At 30.1% G+C, this 4,892-nt stretch overlaps 1 pseudogene; it reads left to right on the forward strand.

Annotated features, from left to right (window-relative positions):
* Positions 1–962: 962 nt before the first annotated feature.
* On the forward strand, positions 963–1,667 carry LOC124893674 (annotated as a pseudogene).
* The last annotated feature ends 3,225 nt before the right edge of the window (positions 1,668–4,892 follow it).

A 4,892-nucleotide genomic window follows, 5' to 3' on the forward strand; every position in this document is an offset into this window, starting at 1 on the left:
GTGAAAATAGAACAGGATTATTAATAAAGATGAACATTAAAACTTGAGAATATATAACATCTAAAATACTTATTAAAAATTGATAAAATATCAATTTAATTTTTAAATGTTGAAATTAAAATTCAACACAAATTTATATCATCTTAACTTCAAAAATACAAAGTATAACTAATCTAAAAAGTCTTTGACATTCCCAAGTTTGGAAAAACACATACATACACAATGAAATTTAGAAAAGCAAATAAGACTCAATTAATGATACATTTTCATATATTGTAAAAGAATTAATAAAAAATATCGTGAAAGAATGACAAGACCGAAAGAAATTCATTCTCACTATTTAATATAGTGCAGTTCTCATAGAGCAGTTAAGACAAGTTTTATGAAAACAATTGATACGCTTGGATCTATCTTATTGCATTTTTAATAAATAAAGCAAATGAATATTGTATTCAAAACACAAAGTAGTGAGAAAATAAGCTATTTGAAGTTCAAAATCTCTTGCTACAACTAATTTAATTCCAACAACGGAAAAGGGTCAAAAATACCTCTGAACTATTTGAAATGGATCAAAAATACTTCTCGTTAATTTTTTGGCTCAAAAATACCCCTCCGTTAAATATTTAGCTCAAAAATAACCCCTCCCCCCCACTCTAATAGAATTCCACCAAGCATGCCACCCGTGTAAAAAGAGCCACGTGGACATGCCGCATCATTGTTCACATATAAAATCCCCTCTTTAATTCCATCAGCTCAATTTGAAACCCGACCCGACCCCAAAAAAAAATTCGATCCAAAAATAAAATAAAAAAAGATAAAAAATTTGGATCTTTCTACTAATTAAAGAAAGATTTGAATCTTGATAAACTATATATACTTGATAGTTATTGAGAAAAAATTTCAATCAATATTCCTCCTACACTTTTTGCTACATCTTATAAAATATTGACATGATATTGCAGATGAAGAAGGTCTTGTCCTTTCAAGTATCAACAGTTACTGACAATCCCACAACTTACCACCTCTAATGAAGCACGACAAGACAAATTGCCTAGCCGACGAAATTGCAGACGAGATGGAACACCAACCATGCGTCCATGCCCCAGGGGCGGCATTACTCCTGCTCCAGCATCTCAATTTGCTCAGTACCCCAAATTCTTAGACAAATGCGGCATAGACATTAACACGACAATCGAAGGTGTTATCCTTCCTATTTGTGTCCACGATCGCGTCGCGACCCTCGTGATCACCAACTATACTTTGTCTCGGCTTGCGAGATACCCTAACAATTCCAAGCATACTGTAGCTCGAGCTGTAGTTGGCATTGAGAATGATTAGGCTATTTTGATCTTAACTATTAATACTATTAGTGGAAGCTTTGCTAGTGGAGTTACTAGTTTGATTAATAGTTGTGTGTTTGGTAGGAGTATTCATTATTATTTGATGTTCTTTTTGTCAGGTTTCTTCCTAGTTAATCATGGATTCATGTCCATTAATTATTTGAATCTTTTACCCTTTTTTGTTTTATTTTTGGATCAATTTTTTTTTTTGTTTTGGGTCAGATCGGGTTTCAAATTGGGGTGGTAAAATTAAAGAGGGGATTTTACACATAAATGATGATGTGGCATGTTCATGTGGCCTTTTTTGCACAGGTGGCATGTTTGGTGGAATTCTGTTAGAGGGAGGGATATTTTTAAGCTAAATATTTAACGGAGGGGTATTTTTTAGCCAAAGATATTTTTTTATCTATTTCAAATAGTTCAGAAATATTTTTGACCCTTTTTCGTTCCAACAATAAAATTGTGAGTTGATGTACAGATTTACAACTAAAAATGAAAGAATTAAACTATCAAGAAAGAAGAAAAATCTAATGAGGTAATTATAGAAACATATACTTCTTCACTTCACTTCCTTTTAGGAGCATCTTTTTCAATTTACTTGTGTATCAAATATTTCAAGAAAGCAAATAATTGTAGCAAAAAAGGAGAGATCAAAAGACTTCATCTTCAAATAGATCTGTTGAAAAGAAACTCAAAGCTTATTAAATAATATAGCGTCTATAGAAATTCAAACCCTATCAATCTTGTTCCACGTTGTTACTTTGCTTTCTTTATTCTTGTCGTCTACTGTGATATCAAAATCATAGAAGTCACTGATGGATAACTTTTCAATACCCATCCAAATACATCACAAGGTTGAAAAAGTAATTAAATGAAAAAACATGGTACACCGTAGAAATAGGTCGAATACCACAAAAAAAAAAATTGATTATACTTATCAACTGGATTAGTAAAAAGACTCTGCAAATAAATCAAAAGTAAAATCATAAGAATGCCAACATATCCAATTTATTCAATAAAGTGGGGCAAACTTTCAATTCAAAAGCTTTATCAAAATTCATCTTTATGATTTCTACATTCCTACAGTAACCTCATTTGAGAAGTGTAATCTGAACAATTAAATATTCTAGTAAAAAATTAATTGAGAGTACAAAATATAAAGATATATGAAGCATTAAATAAACATGAAAAAGAACTAAGAACAAAAAAAAGAGTAAAATTTGTGCAAAATATCTAATCGAGAAAAATAATCAATGTCCCTTATCTTTACTGTGTATACTAATTCCTCGAAGAAATTCAATCTTGAAGTCATGTTTCTTTCCCGCTTCCTTCTAATGAACTTTATATATAACTCTTTTGATGTAAAAGGTCAATCTAATATGTTTATGAATTTTGAATTTTTTTCTTTGATGATTAAAATATGCAAATGAAGAAGGTCATTCAATTAGATCAAATGAATCGGGTCTGCATTCAATTATTCTTTACTATGGTTATTTAATAAGGTTAAATGAGAAGGAACTTAAGGATGTTAAATCTGAAAAATAATGAATAATTACTCTCTTTTACCCTAAGAAATGAATTAAACAACCCAAAAAATTAAGAAAAAAGATAAACAACCATACTCAAATATTAGAGCGCCACGTCATCGGATTCTACACTCTCCTATATATATATATATATATATATATATATATATATATATATATGCTTCGACTCCATAGCCCTGCACAACTTGGATACGTAAAGATACTCTACAAAGACTCTGCAGTTGTCCTAGTTTGTATTATTAGCTAGTATGGTCAAGTGGGGATGCCCACTTTATGTCTTGTAATAGTCCGTGTCAGTCTGAGTGCTTCCTTTATCACTACTTTCTAAAAAGAAAGAAAAACTGTTGAAGCACGCGTCAACAAATGTACGAAAGAAAATTAATAACGCACGTGACGATGGGGCCCAATGCGTACCCGACTTGCATTATTAAAGTTTTCTTTCTTATCCTTTATCAAAAAGTGTCGGCCTTAGGTTTTAGCTTGTGTTTTGATGAAGAGCAACCTTCATCTTCACTTTTTGGCAAAGTGACAGCCATGAACGGATTTGATGTGTCTTTACCGATCATCGTTTGAATCGGACTAGCTGTACCAACATCCGGTACAGTGAATTTCTGAGCATTTATTGGGAAATGCACACCCTTCTCATCCATTTTTTGAGGAGATGGAGAACTCTGAGTTGGGGTCTGGGTTTGTGCATCAGTTTTGCTCACGGGAGTCTGTTGTCTGAGTTTTGTTTCTAACATTTGTATGTGTTTGATTAGTCTAGTGTTTTCCATGAGCAATGACTCTTTCTGGGCATTGAGTGTTTTGAAGTTTTCAGTCATGGAGGAACAGTGATTACAAAAAATAATCTTTCCAGTTTCCTTTTGTAAGTTGTACTGGGGTATCTGATCTGGATTTTGTCTCAAAGAAGGAGATATCATATATATATATATATATATACTGATGACATCTAAATATCTTATTTTGATTTAATTTGACTTCATAAACAACTCAATTTTGAGAATGTATATGTAAAATGCACTTTTTAAAATGTGTCTAAATGCATTTTCAAAGTTATATTGACTAAATACATCTGTTTTTTTTTTCAACACTAAATACATCTGTTCCAAGTTAAAATATTTAGATGGTCATAATAAAATATTATAAAATATTTTTACTCATTCTGTCTCTTGTGTGACACATTTTACTCTTTAATCCGTTATAAATAAAATATTTTTAAAAAATAATCTAGTTTTAATTTTAATAAAATAATTTATAAATAGATAAATATGTAATTAGGGGTGCGCAAAAATTGAACTGACCGATAAATCAAACCGTTAAAAATATTATTGATTTATTGTTATTTGGTTAACGGTTTTTTAATGATTTTATTAAAAAAAATTATTAGGTTATTGGTTCGGTTCGAATTTTTCTTATTGTGGGTAAACCGATAACCCAATAAGAATATATTTATATATATATATATATATATATATATATATATATGTGTGTGTGTGTGTGTGTGTGTGTGTGTGTGTGTGTGTGTGTGACTTATTAGATATTTCTCTTAATTTCTCTTTAATTTCTACAAATTAACAAACTTATTATTTCAATGAAAAAGGGCCTAAAATTCCCTTCAACTATATGAAATGGTGTAAAAATGCCCTCCGTCTACCTATTGGGCCTAAAATGCCCTTCATGTCTACCTATTGGGCCTAAAATTCCCTTTCCGTCTATCTATTGGGGCTATCTTGTCCTTTTATTTAAGAAAAAATTATATAATACCACAACTTATCTTTATTAAACTACATAAAATTTCTATCATTTTTATTAATATTAACCAAATAAATAGTGCACAATATCAATTTTTCGTCATTCTAAATTGATTTGATAAATAGAAAGAAAAACAATATAAATAGCCATTTTAAAAAATTATTACATATACATAGCCTTATTACTTGATTGTCAGATATAGCATATAAAATATTTACTTTTACAATAGATTCTAATATATAGAAAAATA

Source organism: Capsicum annuum, unplaced genomic scaffold, assembly GCF_002878395.1.
Source record: "Capsicum annuum cultivar UCD-10X-F1 unplaced genomic scaffold, UCD10Xv1.1 ctg63691, whole genome shotgun sequence".
NCBI classification, from domain to species: domain Eukaryota; kingdom Viridiplantae; phylum Streptophyta; class Magnoliopsida; order Solanales; family Solanaceae; genus Capsicum; species Capsicum annuum.